General features: G+C 36.9%; 1 pseudogene; it reads right to left on the reverse strand.

The window, feature by feature from the left end:
• The window catches only part of LOC131402633 (5'-3' exoribonuclease 2-like), a 30,683-nt pseudogene extending 11,174 nt beyond the window's left edge, over positions 1–19,509 (reverse strand).
• Between the last annotated feature and the right edge of the window lie 5,332 nt (positions 19,510–24,841).

Genomic DNA, 24,841 nt, shown 5'->3' on the forward strand with positions numbered 1-24,841 from the left:
TTTTAGGCTGAAAACTGTCCTCTGGAGTGTGCTGGAATTAAGGTCATTATTTGGACCTACACGCATAATTTTCAAAGAATCACACTGGAATACAATTATCTATTACTACAAAAACATGCAACGTTATTGAAGCATATATATATTCTGCTGTAAATTATTATATATATTATAAATAGTATTTTGGCTAAATAAAAATTTTAAGATAAATAACGAGAAATGCTGACTAGAGCTAAATAATTTTGAAACCACTGCCACTCAAAACTGCTGTATTTGTGACTGTTCCCCTTAAAATGATGAGAAATGAAAGGTTTCCAAAGTTGTCTTTAAATTATTTAGCTACCATATTTTCAAAATTAGGAAACATGTTCAATTTGACTACCTAGTAGGGGAATATATAGATTTTTTAAAGTTAAAAAGAAACTAGGTTCTAGTGTGAATTCTGAAGGTCCAAAAAGTGATTTGAAGGATTATTAACATCCATTATCTGAGTAAGGCTACTTATCAATTACCGGTAAACACTTATGTAGAAAAAACCTAGGCAGTGGTCAAGTTTTATTTAGTCATACACTTAACAAAATCTGTATCATGCAAAACGACATTATCTAGCTTTTGTTTTCTACCTACTAGATTTAGGATTTAAACAAATCATCAGAAAGACTTTCCTTCAATATCAACTCCAGAATCTAACTCCAAACAGTAAGCAACCTGCAGTGCTAATGACAGCAATAAGGTTATTAAGCTAAAATCAGTCTTCCTGGCCAGGGGAGGAAGGAGTGTCTTACACCCAGATGTGATGACGGTCGTGCCTGAGAGCGAGCTGACAGTAACAATGGCAACAGCAGCTACTCTTTCCTACTTTTTTCCCACTGATTTACCATGTTACACGCATTAGCTCATTCAATCCTCTCAACAACACAGAGGCAGCCCAAGCAGTGGTAATACTTAGGTAAACACAGTGGCCATGCTCTCCAGGTTCAGATCTCAGTGCTGCCACTGTGTGACTTTGATCAAATTACTTAAATTCTCTGTTTATGTAGAAAAATACAGCATTTGAAATGACTATGCTATATTCCTTTAATACATACTAAGCAAATATTATGAAAACACAACATTGCAAAAACATATGTTCAATAAATGTTGAAAAAGTACCCAGATATATTTTATCTTCTATCATTTTAAGATGTATTCAACTTGGGCCGGCCCCGTGGCTTAGCGGTTAAGTGCGCGTGCTCCGCTACTGGCGGCCTGGGGTTCGGATCCCGGGCGCGCACTGACGCACTGCTTCTCCGGCCATGCTGAGGACGCGTCCCACATACAGCCACTAGAAGGATGTGCAACTATGACATACAACTATCTACTGGGGCTTTGGGGGAAAAATAAATAAATTAAAAAAAATAAATTAAAAAAAAAATAAGATGTACTCAACTTAGACAAGAACTTACTTATTATCATGACTTCCGATAAGTTTTAAATACATATGCAGAAATGACTATCTCCTAATAGTACTAAATTTTACCTCAAGAAAGATGTCTTCTTGCTACAGTCTAATAAATAAAAATATTTATATAACATATAAAAATATAGAAATATTAAAGGTCTGAGTTTAAACCCATCCTAAAATTCATCTGGAATCTCAAGAGACCCCAAATAGCCAAAACAATCTTAAAAAATAAAAATAAAGTTGGAGGACTCCCACCTCCTGATTTCAAAACTTACTACAAAGATACAGTAATTAAAACAGTTCGGTACTGACTGGCACCAGAACAGACATATTGACCACGTGAATAGAGAGCCCAAAAATCAACCCTCACATACATGGTCAAATGACTTTCAACAAGGGTGCCAAGACCATTCAATGGGGTAAGGGCAGTCTTTTCAACAAATGGTGCCGGGAAAATGGACATCCACACACAAAAGAATGAAATTAGACCCTTACTTTATACCATATACAAAAATGAACTCAAGATGGATCAAAGACCTAAATGTAAGCTAAAACTAGAAAACTCAGAAGAAAACAGGGAGGAAGCTTCATGACATTGGATTTGGCAATGATTTCTTGGATATGACATCAAAAGCACAGGCAACCACCACCAAACAGCACAACAAAAATTAGACTTCATCAAAATTAAAAACTTTTGTGCATCAAAGGACACTATCAACAAAGTGAAAAGACAACCCACACAATGGGAGAAAATACATGCAAATCATATATCTGATAAGAGATTAGTGTCCAGAATATATAAAGTATTCCTACAATACAACAAAAACCCAATTCAAAAATGGGCAAGGGACTTGAATAGATATTTCTCCAAAGAAGAGACAGAAATAGCCAATAAGCACATGAAAAAAAGGTTCAACATCACTAATCATTAGGAAAACGGAAAGCAAAAACACAGTGGTCACCACTGCACACCCATTAGGATGGCTACTATCAAAAAACAGAAAATAACAAATCTTGGCAAGGATGTGGAGAAACTCTAACTGTTGTGCATTGCCTTCCTTTTCCTCTGGATGATTTATACTACATTGATATACTCAGCAAGTCATCTGCATGCTTATATATTTACTTATTTATTTAAAAAATCCAGGCAAGGATTTATTTAACAAACACTTACATAAATATATTTACTTATTTATGTATTTATATTATTACTTTACTGCCTCCCATTCTCCTATGTCTCTTCTCCTTCCAGTTTAATCAAAACATCCTCCACAAAACACGTTCAAAAACAACCTAAGGCCCCAATCCACTTACATATAACAAAATATGACCACAACACTTACACAACCCCAATCAATAGGTTGCAATTCTCATTATCATTCCATTAAAGTAATATGAAATTTCTGTTACTACATAACCAAAACTCAACCCTAAAATCTCATAAAATAATGATTTTCAATTTATAAATTATTATTTATCCCCCTTTGTGCCACAATTCTCTTTGAGTCATTTTACTGGTCATCTGCATCACAGGGAATAATAAAGGAAAAAGAGTGAAAACACGATTTTACCAAACTGCTTATTATCCTAGAAAAATATATGGTGGAAGAAAAGGTTAAAATAATTTGCTGAAAGGGGCTTAGGTGTGAAATAATCGTTGGCTCACTGTGTGAGAGACTTCTCCACTGTGTTTTACATTCAGTCATCATCACACATTTGGTGAGTGATAAACAGTAGCTTAAATTTAGTACTAATTTTATATTGTCATTCTTACAAAATCTGTGAACAGAAAGAATGAGAAAATAGATATGTAAATAATAAATAAACTTTAAGTAATGATCAACGCCAAGTATTTAAACGAAATTTCTAATACTTTTTTCAAAAGTTTCCATAGAGTATAAGTGAATCTCCACATGGACACTTCATGTTTCTACAACTCTCAGCAACCTCAAAGGTGTCAATGAGCTACTGATGGAAGGAGCATGTCCCACATCCCATTAATTAATCACAAAGGAGACAAAAGATATAATCATTAATCTATTTCAACTCAATTTACTGTTTATCAAAATGCTACTATTAAAATCACTGTTAATCATTGCTAATCCCAGGTTAGATGAAAAAATATCAAAATTTCACATATAATCTTTAAAATACTTATCTTTTACAGAAATTCTTTCATCCCATAAATCATGTCTGCTTACAGTTTACCAAAAGGAGAAAATTATTTTAACCAAAAGGAATAATGTCTAAATTTTACCTTGCCAGGCATATTTCTTCCCATTTAAATCAATAGCAAAATCTTCAGGGTAGAAGTCAATTATACTACACTCCTGTATCAGGGAGAAAAGCAAAGATTCAAAACAAAAGTCACATATTTCTGTTATAAAGAATTTGATACAACTTTCATTCGAGTTATCAGGCCTGATAAGAAAATGAAGTTTCACTCCTTTTAAAAAATGTTATTAAGATATCAGGTCACTAATCCCGGGCCTAGTAAAAACAAAATCAACAATTTTATTTTAAAAGATGAAAATAAAAAGGTCTTATTATAAAAGAATTTTAGAACTGACGACTGTGGGCCCAAGACAGTGAAGAGTTTATTAACTCTAATAATTCCTACTTCTCAGCTGGGTGTCACTCTTTCTAGCTAGGACACAAAACACACGCAGCGGTGACTGCAGGTAAACCAGCCTTCATGCTCTGGTACCCACCACACATGGCTGGAACCAAGAAAAATAATGACTTACAGGTATGCTGAGAACAAAATGACTGTTATAAGAATTTCTCCCAAACACATATCAATTTTATTTACTGGGTAGGGTACTGATGGCCAAGGAAAGCAGGGAAAAAAAAGTAGTAAAAAATACACAGAAGAATCCAAATATTTTTACTTTGTTTCTGGACTTCACTATTGTAACTATAAGATGCAAAAGCAATTGTGACTAGTGCTAGCAAAATGTACGACAAAAATCCAGTTATCAACACACTCAAAAACTAAGACACTCACAGGATCACTCATGAGCTTCCGCCACGATGGAGGTAGGAAGTTACCACTTGCAGCTGGAAAAACTCCCATAAGTTGTTGCAGTGGTTTAAACTGCAAGAAAGAAAAAACATTTAAGATAAGACACAATTTTTATCTAAGCCAAAATTCTACAAATGTTATGCCTCTAAATACTCAAGCTTACCGGTTTAGTACCCTTCTCAAAATCAGAAGGCATGTCTGCAATACCTTCAAAGTCTGAAGCAAATGGTGCATAATGAAATGGATAATACCACTTCCAGGAAGCACAGCCCTAAAATCAGTAAAAACAAACAAAAAACAACAACAAAAACAAATCTATGTTAATGATGGACACGGTAAAGACAAAAAACAAAAAACAACAACAAAAACAAATCTATGTTAATGATGGACACGGTAAAGACAAAAAAATTAAACTATCAACCTATAATATTTTACTGATAAAACATATGACTTCTGGTATACATTCCATATATTAATTTTTTTCCATGAGTCCTAAAAGATGTTTGGATTAAATCTAAACTTTTACTTCGTATCAACGGCTCCTTGATTTAAAAAATACTGCAAAGCATCTTTAATAATCAGTAGTTAATACCAAACTTTATATTAACAAACACAATTTGGTGAAGATTTTTATCCTTAAAATGTGTTTGGTGACATTTCTTTCCAACTCGAGAGCTGCTATCATCCCATAAAATGAAGAACAACTGCAGCTGACACTCACTGAGTGTACAGGTGGCTAAGGGACATCACTAGAAGAGTGACTGAGAGTAAAAGAGCCAAAAGTTTCATTTTACAATTCCCTATTATATTTTCATGTGACAACTTTCTCTTTACTTTAAAAATATTTAAGTAAACCAATCAAAAAGAAAAAACAGTAAGTTATACTCAAAGAAAAGAGAAGCCTTCCTGAAATGAGTTTTGACTCTGCGCCTAGTGAATTAAAATCCTGAGGGTCAGAGCCGGCCCAGTGGCACAGCAGTCAAGTTCACACGTTCCACTTCAGCGGCCCAGGGTTCGCCGGTTTGAATCCTGGGCTCGGACCTACTCATTGCTCATCAAGCCATGCTGAGGCGGTGTCCCACATACAAGAACCAGAAGGATTTACAACTAGGATATACAACTAGGTACTGGGAGCTTTGGGGAGAAAAATGTTGAGGGTCGGAGTAAAACACGAAATGAGAATATTTTACAATTGATACTTAGTGTATTAAATTACTTTCTACTTTCCAACAAACTTCACCTATTCCCAAGTCACATCAAATTTGCTTCACTCCCCAAGCACGAAACCAGGTATTACCAGTGCTACAATCCCCTATATGTCCGCCTAATCGCTCACCAATCTGACATCTCATTTTCAAAAGCTTTAAGTCAGATACAGATTACTCCAATGAGAATGCACTTCATGTAACATCACTACTCTATATGGAGGAAATGGTATCCTTCAAATTCCTTTCAAATTCTTACCAGTTATTTTCCAGGCTTTTGTCCTTTGTTCAGTCATTTAGCAACTGTGTATTAGTTACTCTGTTATTTTTTATTCCTATTAAACAAAACAATAAACTTTAATAATTTTAAAGACCAAGTACTCTCAACCACAGTATTTAATGCTGAAATTCTTTAGCATAACAAAAATTAGCTTCGTTTATATATTAACACCTAAGGAGCTTCAAAGGCTTTACAAACAAATCTTATTTAAAGTAATGAATTTCTTTATAGGAAGCTTGAAAATATGAGTCTGGGTTCAATTTCAGAATATAGCTCAACAACACACACTATTATAGAAATAACTATTTTCTTAAAATGATTAACTAGAGATTTAGAGGAAAATATTCATTTTGTACCTGGTAATAATATCAAAGAACCCAGCAGAGCCCTTCAACGTAAGACTGTACAACTTTACGACGGAATTTGTCATCAGCTGCATCAACGTCAAATTTGTTCTTGTAGTACCGCTGCTTCCAACCAGCTTCCCAAAGCCTAAAAATCAGGCAAAGCCAGTTCATGTTGAATTCATACACTTTTAGTAACTAGCTACCAATTCATCATCCAAATCAATTTATACTTAATATCCAGGTAAAATGTAAATGAGTTAAACAGTAATATTAACATAGCTTCATTTAATTATTTCTAAAAAGTCCACTTTCACAGGATTTATTATCAACTTAAAGATAGTTAAACGTTAAAAACTCAAACACTGATTCTAGAAAGATCATTACAAAACTACAGTAAAAAAAAAAAAAAAGAGAATAACCATTTATTAAAGTAGATACACAACACTTGTTTGCTCAGATTTTCATACTGTTTTACATGTTTTTTTGATTGTAGAACAATTCTACAACTACATTTTAAGATGCAAATACTGAAGATATTTTATATAGTTCAAGTTCCTCAGTTTGTTAAAGTATATCTAGATTACACAAAGAAAGTCAACTAAATTACTTTTTTGAAAAAGAATAATCTAGAAGCCAGGCAGAAATTATGTATATACCTACTCTCCCTATCCTTGGGCCTTCTCCCTCATTCAGCAAAGCGTTGTTGGCATAAGTGAAGGACACGGACACACACACACACACACGTTCTGGTAAAACTTAGAAGGAGGTCATCAATTCACTAAATTTTCATTAATCACTGAAAATACAATGTGAAAAACCACATTTTCACTCAAAGTATATTTTTTTATTTTTTTAAGTACTCATTTCTCAATCTCTGAAAGATTTAAAGATGCCAAAGAATACTAAAAAAAAATCAAGAACGATCAAGAACGTCAGGATGATTCTCCATTAAGGGCTCTTTTCTACCATGTGCCAGATCTTACTAATTAATTGCAGTCATGTTTCAGAATACACTTTATCAATTTTTTTTATTTACTTTTTTTTTTGAGGACGATCAGCCCTGAGCTAACATCCAATGCCAATCCTCCCCCTTTTTGCTGTGGAAGATTGGCCCTGGGCTAACATCCATGCCCATCTTCCTTTACTTTATAGGGGATGCCGCCACAGCATGGGTTGACAAGCGTTTGAACCTGCGAACCCCAGGTCGCCGAAGCGGAGTGTGCACACTTAACTGCTGTGCCACCGTGCCGGCCTCTACACCATACCAATTTTAACTTTGCCCCCACGCAAAAGATTTACAGAACATCAATTAGGAGAAATATCTTCTATCCATAATGTTGAATATCACTATTTTACAGAAACTATTAATGAAATAAATGCTAAGAACTCCAAGCATTTCTTGATAGAAGCAATTCTACTTTGATTATCTTCAGCACCAAAATTAAACAATAAAGTACTAAAAAAATCAAGTTAACTATTAAGCTGATATTGACCATGATGGCTACATGGTAAAACAAAAAATATACTCCAAGAGTTGCAGAAGCAGAGGATAAAAACTCAGATCAGGTAAATGCTCAATCACAAGTCACCACAGATCTCTGAATCTGACATCAAAAGATGTTGGGAAAATACAGAACCAGACATCACACTTCTGAAGTTTCTAATCATAAATACAAACACATCATCCACGTCCTATAAAAGAAGCATGAGCTGTGAACCACTACTGTTTAACTTTGAAATAAATCATTTTGCAAAATTCTAAATGAGTTACAATTATTGAGGTTGTTGGCCGTTTGCACTTGAGCCCAGGGTGCAAATCCAGATTTAATCACACAAGAAGCTGTTAATCTTATTATATAATGATCTCAAACTTCTGTATAAATTAAAGAATCCAATTTTCCTATTATAAATTTTAAGTATATAGCTAATGGGAAACTTCTCTGTCATGAAATATAGTTGTGCATATGCAAGTTCGTGGTTTTTAAAAATACATTTATCTCTTGGGGCCGGCCCGGTGGCGCAAGCGGTTAAGTGCGCGCGCTCCGCTGCGGCGGCCCGGGCTTCGCTGGTTCGGATCCCGGGCGCGCACCGACGCACTGCTTGGTAAGCCATGCTGTGGCGGCGTCCCATATAAAGTGGAGGAAGATAGGCACCGATGCTAGCCCAGGGCCGTCTTCCTCAGCAAAAAAAAAAAGAGGAGGATTGGCGGATGTTAGCTCAGGGCTGATCTCCTCACAAAAAAAAAAAAAAAAAAAAAAAAAAATACATTTATCTCTTAACCAAAAGCTTTTTGCATATTTCATTTTAAAGAAGAAACTTTTCAATTGAGATGATTAAAACAAACTATATCAAGTAACCAAATGTAACTGAACTTTCTGGGTTAAGCAGCTTGAAAATTTAATCTCATAACAGTAACATTCAGATCACATAGAGCTAAACACCTCATGTCTAGCCGACCTAGTGCCTGGTCTCAGAGGGAAAAGCGGCTTGGAGGACGAAAACCAGCATGCATACTAATCTAGTTACTTCAGTTTAACAGCTATAGCTTACACATCTCACTGGAATTTACTGACTACCCTAACCCTCCACATTAATTACTGGTGATCACAGGCAAGCATCTGAAGGCACTGCTGCTCTAAGCTAAATAGCATTAATTAGATGGCGTCTATTTCAGCAATTTGCTAACAAAGTGCTACCAAAAAATGGCTTCACCTGACGTTTTCCTCTGGTTCAGGTTCACTGTCACTGTCTTCTGCTTTTCGCTTAATTCCTCCTATCGGAGACGGGCCATCAGAAGTGAAACTCGTATTAGGAGATACTGAAGGACTCTGTAGACAATTATGACATTACAGAGGAAAGATTTAATTATTCATTTCATATAAGAAGTTACATCCAACTACTGTTACCACCATGCTTCACAGTAATACATTTTTTTTAAAGCTATTAAATAGATATGGTAAATATATTTAGAAAGTATAAAGACTGATCTTGGCCTACTCCACCTCTCCAAAAAAGAATAATATAGTACCAAGCCTCCTACGCTTAAACTCAAAAGAATTTGAACATTAGGGTAAAAACTGCTTCACAAGAAATAAGAAAAACTTAATTTCATAGATTTTTTTTTTTTTAATTATAGGACTTGAACATTTTTTTTCTTTGGTGGTTCCCTCGTGTTATGAATTTGTGATCACTTTCCACCAATTAACTAACAAAGCTGTAAGGGGAAAAATATATATATATATGTATATAAATTAATACATAAAATAATGCTGGTGAGAATAAAGTTAGATGTAAGTGGTTCAACCTAGTACAACCATTCTAGAAAGCAACAGTTTAATGAGACTCCGCCAGATATCTGTTCAACTATTTTATACATGTTGTTTTAAAATTCATTGTACAAATAAAATCTATTAGTCATCTTAGAAAAATGCAGCTTTTATTATTTCAAAGACTTGGATACCACTTTAAATTTACCATTATCTTTCCTTTGTACCTAACTCAATGAACATAGTAGCACCCTAAAGTATTTTAATATTTAACTAAAAAATTAGGGGCAGCTTGGTGGCATAGTGGTTAAGTTCACACACTCCGCTTCAGCGGCCCGGGGTTCACAGGTTCAGATCCCGGGCGCACACCTACACATCACTCAGCAAGTCATGCTGTGGTGGCATCCTACATACAAAATAGAGGAGGATGGGCATGGATGTTAGCTTAGGGCCAAACTTCCTCAGCAAAAAGAGAAAGATTGGCAACAGACGTTAGCTCAGAGCCAATCTTTCTCACACACACACACACACAGACAAAAATTAAAATGTTCTGCAACTTTAATGTTAAATGACCAAAAACCTAAGTGGCAGAAAATGTTTTCATGGTAAAGTTTTTCTTCTGTTATTCACAGTATATTAGATATTTCAAGTAAATTATTTTTAAATCGAGAACTCAGGAGCCTATTTTAATGATACTGTAACTAAAACCTCAGCATGAAGGTAGTTCACACCAAAGGCCAAGGAAAGTTACAACAAAGCAAAACTATATTTCACATAGAGCTCACAACACTTTCCTTTAATAGATGTATAATATCAATTTTATTCATGATACTGTATGGCTAATACTATCAAAAAAAAGAAAAGAAAAGAAAAAAGAAAACAGGGGCCAGCCCTGTGGCCTAGTGGTTAAGTTTGGGGCCCTCTGCTTCAGCGGCCCGGGTTCAGTTCCCGGGCACAGACCTAAAACACTCGTTGGCAGCCACGTATATAAAAAGTAGAGGAAGATGGGCACAGATGTTAGCTTAGGGCAAATCTTCCTCAAGCAAAAAGAGGAAGATTGGCAACAGATGATAGCTTAGGGCCAATCTTCCTCACCAAAAAAAACCAAAAAAAAAAAACCCACAAACAATAAAAATAAATCCAGGAAGGCACTGTTGTACTTGGAAAATGAGATGGGTATTTTCAGGCAGACACATCTGAGTCTGAAATACCAAGTCCAACCTTTAACAGCTGTATGGCCTTGGGCAATTTATTTAACCTCTGTCAGCCTCAACTTCAAACAGGGACGATACTGTTCTATCTCTTTACAGGTTATAGCAAGGAGTAAATGAAACAATATCTGTAAACATCAAAGCTGCCTGCCTGGCGCATGGCGGTTAACCATTCAGGAAGTCGTCTCTATTAGATTTTAAACAACACTAATCCATTTGGATTAAATTAGGAGAGTGATGTTCCTGTCAATCATCTAAGTACAGAGAAGGTGTAAACAAAGCAATCTTTCCCAAATTCACAAACAAGATATAAATTATCTTTAGACAACAAAAATAATACACCTTCAAGGGAAAAAAAGAAGAAAAGAAGGTGTTTGCTCTTTAACGCTAAAGATCTGCTGCTCTTTTCTGCTCTATCTCTACTAACAAAAGTATTCAGAAATATTCTTTCCTAAACATACCAGAGTCATACCAATTCATTCAAATTTCTTTTTAAAAAGCTGTTTTTGCAATCAAAGTTTATTAAACTGAGAATGGTCGCAAATATAATGAAACTACACTTCAGAATGCAAAATTTAAAAACAAATTTATGAGGAAACAGAAGCTATCTAATAAAACATTAACCATGTTGACCATCAGTAGATACCAGTCAAGTACTGGAGCCCAGCACACCCAAACAGCTCAGAAAAAATAACACAGCAAAAATCCATAACTGTAAAGGCTTCCTTTAAATAAACTGGTCATTTGGCTTCATGATTTCCTTAAATTCAACACATTCTAGATGAAAACTCCTCTATGCAAAGATTCCAGTAGAAATAACTGTGTCAAGGAGAATTAAGGCAGGATCAAATAAGCAACCTAATCACCAATCTCCCCATTCCTATTCCCATGGCAGACATTATTAATCAATATAGTCTAATCCTGTGGAGCCTGAATATTGGAATCTTTCTCAAAGCAATCATAGCTGGCAAAGTTTAAACCTACCTGCCTCCCTGAGATTAAGAAAAAAGCATTTTATCATCAACGTGGTGTTAGCAATACTAGTCACTCTCAGTTCATTCTGTGAGGACGGTAGTCACTATAATCTTAAATGATGGACATCAGCTTTTTCCATTCTACACAAGCATCTCATTGCAAAACCTTTCACTGACTCTCCATATCCCACTCTGTCAATGGTGTAAGGAATAAGACAAGAAAGGAAGAACAGAACAAAAACACAACAGAAACCCCAGCCGCTTCTCTCAGAAGATGCAAAATCTGTTTCCAAATTCCAAATCTAAGGTCCTAAAACTTCTAAGTGTGAATTTACGGGAATATAAATTCAACCAGTCTCATGATATGGCAAAAATTTCACATATAGGGTTGCCTTGTGATAAAGGATTTGAGCATCAATAGGATAACTATTAGAATAATGAAATTTAAATATCCCAACTTATGTAATTTCCTTGGATATATCATAGCAAAAGTTTACATAGGATACTGTACCTTATATAATATCTTTCCTCCCTCTACAACATTCTCTCTTTCTCTCGTGCCTACTAGCCTGAAATAAGCAACAGCTTTGATTACCTTTTGTCTGTGTACATCAGTTCACGGTCTGTTCCCTTACCCCTGCTGCTGCCCTGCCGGGTGCTCTGAGCTCATGGTCTGCTGCCATTACAGGAAGCTACTGAACAGAGCATAGCCTTGCTGGCTGAGACGATTTGCTTCTGCAGTCTGGATTACAACGTTCAAATAAGGAGGAATACCATGAGGCAAATCCATTCAGTTCCTGAGTTTATAAATAGGGAGCAACCGAGCCAGCCCTGATGGCCTAGTAGTTAAAGGTCGGCGTGCTCAGGGCTGGCCCCGTGGCTTAGCGGTTAAGTGCGTGTGCTCCGCTACTAGTGGCCCGGGTTCGGATCCCAGGCGCGCACTGACACACCGCTTGTCTGGCTGTGCTGAGGCCGCGTCCCACATATAGCCACTAGAAGGATGTGCAACTATGACATACAACTATCTACCAGGGCTTTGGGGGAAAAAAAGAAAAGGAGGAGGATTGGCAATAGATGTTAGCTCAGAGCCGGTCTTCCTCAGCAAAAAGAGGAGGATTAGCACGGATGTTAGCTCAGGGCTGATCTCCCTCACAAAAAAGTTTGGCGCGCTCTGCTTTGGCAGCCCAGGTTCGGTTCCTGGACGCAGAACCACACCACTTGTCTGACAGTAGCCATGCTGAGGTGGCGGCTCACATAGAACTAGAAGGACTTATAACAAGAATATACAACTACGTACTAGGGCTTTGAGGTGGGGGAAAAAAAGAGGAAGACTGGCAACAGATGTTAGCTCAGGGCAAATCTTTCCTAGCAACAAAAAAAGAGCTCTAAAAAAAATGTGGATAATGAGAGCTACCTTAAAATATGTATTCAGATATATTCCACGTCTGAGTTGGAGAGTGAGAGTTTAGGCAGTGAGGAATACCTGTATTTAACAAACTGAGGAATGCTATTCTGCAAAATGCCCATAACTGATCCCTGGGAGGAAAGGGGAAATACGGCAGCAAAACCACCCTCTTCTCTTGCTCTAGCTATGAGACATTTGGATGTCCTGTCATGCTTCTAGCACCATCACCACCCAGTACCTTTGGAGAAGCAGGAAGCACTGTGGCCCCACTGCATTAGAGAAACACTGCAGCCACTTAGCTATCCACATTCACATGTATGTTCTTTTCTTTCACATCATTTAGATATTTTCATATTAATAAGGATTTAACAGAGTTAAAAATATCTCAAGGCAAAAGAAATTGAGAAAAACTATAAAACAAAACAACTCCAGGCTAAGTGATAAAATTCACACACAACTGTAAGAGGCATCTGAAAGTCACCACTCTTCAATGCTACATAAAAATAAGTTACTTACAGAATTATTCTGCATCCTCATTTCATAGGCTGCTTGTCTCGGATTACTGGCTACGTGAGAACCTGGTGAATTTCTTGAACCCAAGGCATGAGGGGTTAATATTCCACCAGGAGTGAAAGCTGGTTGATCTCTCTAACATAAATGGAAATGAATGTAGAAATTAAAATTAAATCACAACACAGTTAGATGACAGGAAGAAACGAAGGCAATGGAAAAGAGTCCCTGCTGTAAGCTCTTTAAAGACGAAATGGATTTCCGTTAACATTACAGGGTTGTCTACAGTTTGATTTGATGGTAACTTACCCTGTAAACAATAGTCTGTAATATTTAATAACTCTGCTATAAAAGTACATATAATACACTTTTCTGATATATAGAAGCTATTCAAATCTCATTAGGTTATTCCCTTATGTTCACTTACAATTTCAAAATGCATTCAAGACACAATTTTAGGCAAATAAAGATAACTATTAAGGTAAAAAAATAAGCCAAGAGTTTGATTTATACTTAGGAAATATAACTTCTATTTATCCTTCACCTCGATGGAATTTAACTCTTTGTTTCCAATTAGTTAGAGCTATGATTATAGCTACAGTAGGTGACAGTCATGGTGACTGATAAAAGATATTTTTTAAACAGACTCTGACTGAAAGAAAATAATAATACATAAGGTAGACATCAAACATGCCCTTCCCTATCTAAGTGGTTTTGAACCCACCTGCAACAATAAATAACTCTACTTTTCTCCCTTATAGGTTCCTGAAATTGCTTGATTCTAATAAAATATAATAAAAGGTAGTCCCCAAACTCCATTCGTTTAAAATCCAGTAAGGAAGACAAGAAAAACAAAAACTTAAGAAGTTAAGTGACTATAAAGTGTTATGCAATTAACTAAGAAAACAAATATCACAAGCGAGAAGCACTAGAGTTAAAAGGAAGGACTGCTCAACCTGGATTACAAGCGGAAGCAATAGGGAGGCCTCGTGGAAAATGTAAGATGGGAGGGAGCCGTGAAGTCAGAAACCCATTGAGAGGGACCAAACAAAGGCAATGCTCTGAGTCAGGAGGGACCTGGTATATTTAGAAGACAACTGGGGAAAGCAGGGTGAGAACTTGACCAGATCATAGTATGCTCTGCACGCCAGACTAAGACAGAACTGGATTCTGCGGGAACTAAGGAGTCACTGGTAATTTCTGAGCAGAGAAACAACCAAGTTTCGAGTGTTGTGTTCTAGGAAGAGTAACCTGACAAGGATATACACAGAGTGCAGTAACTTTCAAGAAGATACAAAGAGCTAACTATTTTTATTACAAAAACAGTACCCAATTACCGTAAAAACTTCAAATAGCTAAGTGCTACCCGGCCCCTCTGGCCCATCAAGTGTATCCCCTCAGACTCTAGAGCTTAGAAAGGACTTCTTTAAAACTGACACCAGCATTCTTTCTCCAGGTAAGAGGCAGCTGGGTAGACATTATGTCCCTAACAAACTACTGGATAAGGAATAAAAAGCTATCTTCCTCCCAAATTGTAAATGTATGTTATTGCCAATCTGGTGAAATTAATTAAAACTCACCTTCATTCTCTTTCTCTTTTCTTTCTGTCATCTTCTAAAACTGTCCTAAAAGTATAAAATCCACATATTCTGTCAAATAATTACACAAAAATGTAAGAGTTCAACATTACCAGGAATGATTTGGGAGACAAAGTTTTAAAGGAAGACCCCAGAAACGTAACTAATTAAACTAGGCAATGGACTATATGTTCAAAGTGTTGCTTATCAGAACTTTAGATAGACAGAGAGCATTCTAAATTGAGTTTAGATACAATTTAATTATTCCTCTTAATTTTTTTCAGATAGCTTTTGATATCATTTCAGGAAAGAATGCAAGAGTCATAACAAAGACCCTCTGTTTTACCCTGGAGCAAGTAGCCCACCAATACGGAGAAGATACAAATAAGTAACTCCCCACTTACTTTGGGCCACTCAAAGGCCTCCTTTACCCCAGAAAGCATTCCTCCCACGCCCAAGTTTCTGTGAGCATCAAGGCACTGAGACGACAGCTACGGTGGCCATGGCTGTTGCTGTGGACTGAAACAGGGGCCAGCAGGTCCTGTACTGACTGTCATTCTACCAGCAGCTGCACTTCCATCACTTCCAAGTCAGTACTGCCACCTGCAATATAATACCCTATTGAGATCTGAAATTTGTGCTTTGTGCCAGGAGACGGGCTGAATGCTGGATACATGGTGACTGACGACCTTAAAACCTCCTAAGACAGCAAAACCACCAATTTCTTTAATCAAGCTTTTGCCCCATCTTTAAACTTATCTAGGTCACCAATGACCCACAGACTGTGAGATCCATTGCTCAGTTTTCAGTCCGTATCTGACCGTGACTCTTCCTTCTTGATCCGTGCTCTTCACTTGGCTTCCAGGACACTACACTCACCTGGTTCTCCTCTTTCACTCTTGCTGAATGCCTTCACTCAACTTCCCAACACCTTAATATTGGCGTTCCTCTTCACCCAGTACTTGGACTCTCACTCTCATGGGAGTGATCATCCAGTCTCACGGCTTTAAACACCACCTACGTGCTGATGACTCCCCAGTCAGGACCTCTCCCCACTCAACATCTCCACTTGGGTGTACAAACTTCACATGCCCCAAATGGCATCCCCACCCCTAGCTTTGTGCCTCCCAGTCTTCTTTATCACAGTAGCTCAGACCATTTTTCAATTGCTCAGACAAAATGCTTTGGAGTCATTCTTAATAGCTTTCCTTCTCTCACCCCTAGCATTTAATTCACCAGCCAAATCCACTAGTTTTACCTTCAAAACATGTTCAGAATCCAATTACCTCTTATCAATCTCCACTGCCACCATGTTGGCTCCCTTGGATTATCGCAAAAGAGTCTAATTGGGCTCACTGTTTCTATCTTTGCCTCCATACAGTTAGTCTCAACAGGGCAGCTAGAGTGATCCTTTTATAATATGTGTCAGATCTTGTCACTTTTATACTCAAAACCCTCCACTGATGCAGAGTGAAAGCTCAAGTTCTTATAATGACCTATAGGGTCCTACCAGATCTGGCCCTCCATCATCTTTCTGACCTCCTCTCCTACCCCTACTACTTTCCCTTTGCTTCCTCTGTGCCTGCCACACTGGCTCCTTGCTGTTCCCTGAACATCCTGGGTAAGCTCCTGCCCTAGAGCCTTTGCACTGGCTATTCCTTCTGTCTGAAATGCTCTTCCGGCAAACACCTGCATGATTACTCCCTCATATCCTTCAAAGTCATCTGTCAGTGAGGCCTTCTCTAGTCATCTTTTCTAGAACTGCAATGTCCTCATGTCCACCTTCCCAGATATTTCCTCATCTGCTTTTTTCTTCACAGCACTTATCACTCTCTAACACATGACACACTTTACTTAGTTTTTGTGTTTATTGTCCATCTCCCGTGGAAGAATATCAGCTCCATGAGGTCAAGAATTTTTGTCTGCTTTTTTCTTTTGTTTTTTGTTGTATCAGTAACACTCAGAATACTATTTGGCACACGGTAAACACTTAATAAATATATGCTGAATAAATGAAGAAGATTTGCAAGACAAAAGGCAAACATCAAAGCTCATAACATAAAAAGCATCATATTTCTGACCTAACTGCTCAATTTTAATAATAAATATTGATGTATTCCTCTTTTACCATGTATTCTGCTGGTCAGTTAAATACCTATTTCTAAGGGTGGTAGTTACACATAAGCAAAATAGGTACACCTGGTTGGACTTTACTGATCTTTAATTTTTGTGTGCTATGAACTTCTTTGGAAGTCTGTCAAAAGCCGGAGACACACTTCCTGGGAAAATACACACACCTAGATACTATTATATTGAATTTCTGAGGGTTCATAAATTTCCCCGATGTCCAACCATGCTGACAAACATCATAGGATGTCAGGGATACCAAAAACGATTCAAAGCTTTAAAATGCCCTCTCTGCCAGGCCAGCTGGAAACTTTATTACTCAAATCTGAAGCACTCTGGTATCTATCAAATCCCATACATCCCACTCTAATGGCAAATATCACCAATACTTAATAGTACAGAGTAACCTAAAACCACATAAAAGGACTGTTCTAACGTGAGGCTTTTACACCAAGTACTACACCATATGTGTAGTTTTTTCTTAAGCATAAATGGCAGCGGGTCAGGTGGAGCCACCATAATTGTTGAAGGCTTAGTTAAAAATGGCTGTCCTGATAGACATTTGATATCCTAGACAAAGTCAGTTATGCTATTTAAATTTTACATGTGAAAAATTCTTGCCATCACAGAACATTACCAAGTACCAAAGGCTTTAAAAAGAACACTTACAGTCTACTCACACTGTTATATAAAATGGTACCCAAGGTTCTAAAAAAGAGATCACTAGCTATAGCATACAAAGCTGAAGAAAATATAAAATCTTGTCAGATGCAATTACATGTTTTAATCTGTTAGGAGATAATGAAGCAATGTAGCAATGTTATTATGTTGCTATTTGCTCAAAATAGCCATATGACTTTTTATAAAATCAGTTTCTAAAAGGATTTCCTTCACTCTCTTTCTAAAAAGCTACTATCTGCTCATTTTACCCACTGCTTGCCTCCCTTGCCACTCTTGCACAATCACCCTGCAACCTACTCTGCCTCCAGGCTACTGCCCCTCCACCCCACTAACTCTTCAGGACCTCTGAACCCCTGGCCATGGACTAGGGGCCTATCTCACTCTGACGCCTCCGGCAGCACCAGTGGCTTCTCATCTCTTCAGGGATTTCCTCCCACCTCTCTAGAACTGACTCCCCTTTCTCCTTAACATCTATGCTTCTTAAGGTTTCTGTTGGAGGCACTTGAACTCCATACAAAGCTCCAGGGATTTCAACTTCACACTCATGACGTGAAGTATTCTGCTAATGTTCTCAAATCTCCTTCCAAAAGACTTCTGCCCTGAGCTTTACACATATCCATCTAACTGCTTCACGGACTTTTCTCCTCTCAGGTGTCCTGTGACACCTCCAACTCAGTATCTCCAAACTGAACCTCAATTTCTACCTTGTCCTCACCCCAACCTGCTCTACCCCCACTGCTTGCTGTCTCATGAACGGCCCAACCACACTCCCAACTGTCCAAGCCAGACTGGACTTCTCACCTAAGCACTCACTCCATCCTATGTCATCAATTTCCAAGTGCTTTATTATTTTATTTCTTTCTTTTATGTTTAATTGCTTACTCAGAGCTGCAACCCTCTGCCTAGACTGATGCTATCTAACCCAGAGGCCCCTACACTCCACTACCAGAGTACAGAGTTTCTAGGTCTTCACCTGACTTCCACAGCATCAACATTTCCTATAAAACATGGCATCCACTAGTTCATTCCCAGCATTCTCCCAGTCTTGGAACCCTCATTTCACATCCCGTTGATCAGACACGTGTTTGGATTTTTATCTTAATCAGGATTATGAAGAGAGAAAAAAATTACAGTGCAATTCACACAGTGTGCAATACACAGTTCCACACAGCAAGCATCACAGCCTTTATAAAATAATCAAAGCACTGGCCACTCATGATTACACTGGCGTTTGATACACTATAATAATATAACAATGCATTCAAAGAGGTTAAAAGTACAATCACAGGATCATCACAGCATATTAGAGAGAGGAGCAATTTAGCTACTGCAATAGAAACACTTTACCTCATCATCCTTTCTCTTTTTAAAAATGCTATCCTCAACTTCACCAACTGCTAACATGATCATCTGTACTCTTTGCAGATTGACATAACCACTTTCTGTAAGGTAATCCTGTAAGTGATAAAATACATGTAAAATAATCTTCTTATAAAAGCAAATACTTCTGTTTTGAAATTATTCAAGAATGAACTCACCCCAGTTTTGTGAACCACATTTTTGTATATGTTAACCAAACGGTCAACTGCACCTTCCATGCCACCAGGAAACAAACATTATGTATTAGGACCAGTACGCACTGTAAGCAAGAAGGCTACAACAGTAGTTTAAAAACCCACACAAACACACATACCGAATCTCTAACGACGGCAGGTGAGGAAGGAAGTCATTTCCCACAAAGAAGCACATGAAGACCCAGTCATCAGTGCTCCTCTCGACATCAAATGTGAGCGGTAGGCTGGCCATGGTGAGCTCTCTTTCCAAATACTACAACCAAAAAGGAATGCTGCCATTAAAGCTATGAAATGGCACTCTGCTTTAGAGGGCTGATTCCAACGATTATTGCTACATACCTCACGAAGAACATCAAGACGAAGGAAGATAAACTCTCCTTCTGCACAAGGAAGACTATCTGCAAGTTCATCATGCTGCAACAAAAGGAGTAAAGATTAAACAAGTCTACTCTAAACCCTGTAATTTGTTTCCAGCCAAACGAACATTATAGCTTTTTTTAAAGCAAGATCCATTTTAATATTACAAGTACTAAATAAAAAAAGAACTCACCAAACCATTTTAAAAATAAAAATTACCCATAATCCCAATCATACCTAGACCAGGGATCAGCAAATGTTTTTTGCAAAGGGCCAGATAGTAAATATATATATTTTAGCCTGTGCGGGACACACAGGGTCTCAGTTGCATATTCTTTCATGTTTTATTTCATTTTTACAACCTTTTAAAAATATAAAAACCAGGGCCGGCCCCCTGCATAGTGCTTAAGTTTGGCATGCTCCGCTTTAGCGGCCAGGGTTCACAGGTTCGGATCCTAGGCGTAGACCTACACCACTAGTCAGCCGTGTTGTGGCGGCAACCCACATACAACATAGAGGAAGACTGGCACAGATGTTAGCTCACGGCTAATCTTCCTTTAAAGGTAAAAAATAAAGAAAAAAGTAAAAACCATTCTTAGCTCACAGGCCAAATCTAGAGGGCTGAAGTTTGCCAATCTCTGACGGATAGCCAACCAGTATTTTGATGTGTATGCCTCTAGACCCTTCTCTGTGAGCATACAGTATATTTCTTACCTGCTCTTTTCACTCACTGTGTCTTTTAAAGAGGTACCATATTCTTAAAACAGATAGAAACCTCTTTAGAGACTGGATATAATCAAGTGAACCCAAAATATGCAGAAACTAGGAGTAACTTAAAAGTATCAAGAAGTTTAAAGTATCAACAAGTTTAATATATTTGATTTGTAGTTCCTTTTAAGAATAACCATTTGAAACATTACTTGTACAAACAAATCATGTGCCATGGACGTTATTACCTATGAGACTTAAGCCTCGTATACTTACAAGCTATGTTAGAAAAAGTGGAGAGTAGAAAGAATGAGCACATGCATGCTTTTGAATGTGTCTTTAAAGAATTTTCAAAGACACATTTCTATGAGAGGGAACAGAGAAAGTAGGTAAAAAATCTAATCAAAAATAGTCTTCTCTTTATTTTAAAAATGAAGCAACCTGAATATATTTAATGCTGTTCAATTATACACTTAAAAATAGTTAAAATGGTATATTTTGTATTATATATTACAACATAAATGTACCTTGAAAATATAATGCTAAGTGAAAGAAGCCAGCCAAAAAAAAACCTATACTATATGATTCTATTCACAGGAAAGTCAGAATAGGGAAATCTATAGAGACAAAAAGTAGCTTAGTGGTTGCTTAGGGATGGGGTAAACGGGGTAGGGGATAAAGGGATGGTAGCTGAAGGGTTCAGGCTTCTTTGTGAGGTGATGAAAATATTCTAAAATTTACTGTGGTGATGGTTACACACATCTGCGAATATATTAAAAAAACCCACTGAATTATAAACTTTAAATGGGTGAATTGTATGGTATGGAATCACATCTCAATAAAGCTGCCTAAAAAATGTAGTAGCCAGCTCCAAAAAAAAACATCATACTGAAGAAAGCAGAATGTAGGGTCAGGGAGCAACATCGCTTTTGTTCATTATTAATCCTTCCTGCCCTTAAAGCCATACCTGCATGTTTGCAAAAAAAAGGACTAAATGAAGTAGACGAGTGGAGTGACAGGAAAAAAGCAGGGTAGGAAACCTGGATTTCACCACATGAAAAGAGCACAATTCTACACTATGCAATGTCACCAAAAATTAGACATAAAAATATCCTCACTTATACCTGGACATACAAACTACTAAAAACTAACTTACCAAATAAATTTCTGAAACATCAAATGAGTCTGTGTTAAGGCATTGTTTGAAGAACTTAACTTGTATTAATTGATTTAACCCACACAACCACCCTAGGTGGTACATATACAGCTGATCTTCATTATTTACAAGTTTCATATTTGTGAATTCACCTACTCACTAAAATTTTTTTGGAATCCCAAATCAGTATTTGCAGCATTCTCACGGTCATTCGCAAACATGAGCAGAGCAGTGAAAAATTTCAGTCTATCAACACACACGTTCCAGTTGAGGTCAAACAAGGTGACACTCTGCCTTATTTCAGCTCTCATACAGAAATGACCAGAGGATAGAGATGGTAGGGAGCAGTGCGGTGTAATGCAAGAAGCTCCAGTTCTTTAGAGTTTAGGAGAGTTTAAGTCATTTTCCCAAGATCAGAAAGCTAACGAATGGAGGACTGCATGAGCCAAGGACACAAAGTGAAGAAATTGATGGTTGAATGAATTAATAGTTAAAAGGCTAAAAAAAGAGATAAAACGAGATCATAAAAAATACTTAAACCAAAAGAAGAAGAAATGGAGAAGGGAAACAAAAAACAGATGAGACAGAAAACAAACAGTAAGATGACAGATTTAAATCTAACCATATCAATAATCACATTCAACGTAAATGTTCTAAATGCCCCAATTACAAGGCAGAGATTGTGAAAACAGTGTGGCAGTTCCTCAAAAAGGTAAACATGGAATTACCATATGATGTAGCAACTCCACTCATAGGTATATACCCAAAGAAATGAAAGCAGGAATCACTCACAGGTATACACCCAAAGCATTGATGTGGCATACAGATACTTGTCCACCAATGATCACAGCAGCATTATTCACAACAGTCAAAAGGTAAAAATAACCCAAGTGTCCAAACAAAATGTGATAAACACATACAATGGGATATTAGTCAACCTTAAAGAGGAATGAAACTCTGATATATGCTAAACATGGATGAAACTAGAAAACATGCTAAGTGAAATAAGCCAGACACAAAATGCCAAATACTATATGATTCCACTCATCTTAGGTACCTAGAATAGGCAAATTCATAAGACAGAAGGTAGGGGAGAAGGGAGAACGGGGAATTATTGTGTAACGGGTATAGAGCTTCTGTTTAGGATGATGAAAAAGTTACAGAAATGAAGAGTCACAATGGTTTCACAATATTGTAAATGTACTTAATGTCACTGAATTCTAAACCTTATAATGGTTAAAATGGCAATTTTTATGTTGCGTATATTTTGCCACAATAAAAAAAAAAGGGCAGAGATCATCAAACTATAAAAAAGCAAGACCCAAGTGTATGTTGTCTACAAAAACAAACACTTTAAATATAAAGACACAAACAGGCTAAAAGTAAAAGGATGGGAATAGACCATGCTAGCACTAGTCAAAAGATCTGGCTACATTAATATTGGACAAAGTAGACTTCAGAGCAAAGAATATTCCCAGGGATAAAGAGGACCGCTTTATAATGATAAAGGAGTCCATTCATCAAGAAGACATAACAATCCTAAGCATTTATGTACCTAATAAAAGAGCTTCAAAATGCAAGGAGCAAAAAACAATGGAACTAAAAGAAGAAACAGACAAATCCAAAAAATTATAATGGGAGATTTCCACACCCCTACCAATAATTGACAGAACAAGGAGACAGAAAATCAGTAAATGTTGTTCAAGTCTTTCATATCCTATCAACAAACGTGATAACATTTATAGAACACTCCACCCAATAACAGCAGCACATATATCCTTTTAAAGTCAAAATGAAACATTTACCAAGACCATATCCTGGGACATACAACAAATCAGATAAGCTTTTAAAAGATTCAAATTATGCAAAGCATGTTCTCTGACAGGGGAACTAAATTAGAAATCAATAACAGAAAAAAAGCCTGGAAAATCCCCCAAATAATTGAAAATTAAATAATACTCTTCTAAATAAGCAATGGGCCAAAGAAGAAGTCAAAGAGGATATCAGGAAATATTTGTTACTGAATGAAAATGAAAACACAACATGTCATTATTTGTGGCATAGAGTTGAAACAGTATCTAGAAGGCTGTTTATGGCACTTAACACCTTTATTAGAGAAAATGCGATGTACCAAAGCAATGACCTAAGTTTCCACCTTAAGAAATAAGGACAAGAAACGCAAGCTAAACACAAAGTGAGCATAAGAAACAAATAAGAGCAGAAGTTGATGAAAAAGAAAACAGAAAAACAACAGAGAAAAAAATCAATGAAACCAAAAGCTAGTTCTTTGAGATCAGTCTAGCCAGACTATTAATGGAACAAAAGAGAAAAGACAAAATTAGTATCAGAAATAAGAGAGGTGACATCACCACATTTGCTATCAATAGTAAAAGGATAATAAGGAATACTATGAACAACTTTTGTCAACACATTTGACTACTCAGATGAAATGGACAAAACCTGTGAAAGTTAAAAATTACAACAGCTCATTCCAAAAGAAACAGACAATCTGAATGGCTCTATATCTACTAAAGAAATTGAATTTGTAGAGAAAAACCTGCCCCCAAAACTTCAGGCCCAGAAAGCTTCACTGGTGAATTCTACCAAATATTTAAACAAGAAATAACACCAATTCTAGAAACACCCTTCCAGAAAACTGGGGAGGGTATATACCACGCAGCTCAATCTGAGGCCAAGGTTACCCAAAAACTAAAACTAGACAAAGACATTTCAAGAACACTACAGACAAATATCCTTTTTGAACATAAATGTAAAAATGTAAATGAAGAAATCTTTAGCAAAATGAATCCAACAGTATATAAAAATAATATACCATGACCAAGTGGGATTTACCCAAGGAATGCAAGGCGAGTTTAACATTTCAAAATCAATGTAATTCATCATATTAAAAAACTAAAAACAGAAACCATGGGATGAATTAAAACTATAAAACATCTCTAAGAAAACACAAGAGAGAATCTTAGTGACCTTGGCTTT

This window comes from Diceros bicornis, unplaced genomic scaffold, assembly GCF_020826845.1.
Source record: "Diceros bicornis minor isolate mBicDic1 unplaced genomic scaffold, mDicBic1.mat.cur scaffold_199_ctg1, whole genome shotgun sequence".
Taxonomy (NCBI): Eukaryota; Metazoa; Chordata; class Mammalia; order Perissodactyla; family Rhinocerotidae; genus Diceros; species Diceros bicornis.